The sequence below is a fragment of the Gadus chalcogrammus genome, chromosome 13, assembly GCF_026213295.1.
Source record: "Gadus chalcogrammus isolate NIFS_2021 chromosome 13, NIFS_Gcha_1.0, whole genome shotgun sequence".
Taxonomy (NCBI): Eukaryota; Metazoa; Chordata; class Actinopteri; order Gadiformes; family Gadidae; genus Gadus; species Gadus chalcogrammus.
This window is the reverse complement of record NC_079424.1, coordinates 4817241-4817802: the sequence shown is the minus strand read 5'-3', so window position 1 is coordinate 4817802 and position 562 is coordinate 4817241.

Here is a 562-nt window from a genome sequence, read left to right as displayed (position 1 = left end):
GTTGGGGGGGGACTAGTGGGATGAGGAAGCTCGAGACGTGGGTGTGTATTATGGGATGGATCCGTATGAGTATAAATGTGCTCCTGATTGTGAACACATGGATGTGGGGGTCTGGTTCCCCGTCGTCAGCAGACCGGACCCCTTCAAAGGGAGTGCTGTCAGAGGAGACCGTGACATCACCCTCTCAGACAGGAAACAGGAAACACATGGACGCGTGGAAACACACAGCAGCTGGTAGATGCCCCGTACTGAACCCTGCACACAGCGAAGGAGAGAACATCTCCACTAGCTCAGACAGAACCATGTGGCACCCACCAACACTGTGTGTGTGTGTGTGTGTGTGTGTGTGTGTGTGTGTGTGTGTGTGTGTGTGTGTGTGTGTGTGTGTGTGTGTGTGTGTGTGTTTTTGTGGAGATGTGTGTGTGTGTGTGTGTGTGTGTGTATATGTGTGTGTGTTTTTGTGTAGATGTGTGTGTGTGTGTCTGGAGGCATGCGTGTGTTTGTGGATATGTGTGTGTGTGTGTGTGCGTGTGTGTAGGTTTGTTCACCAGATAAAGGTGAA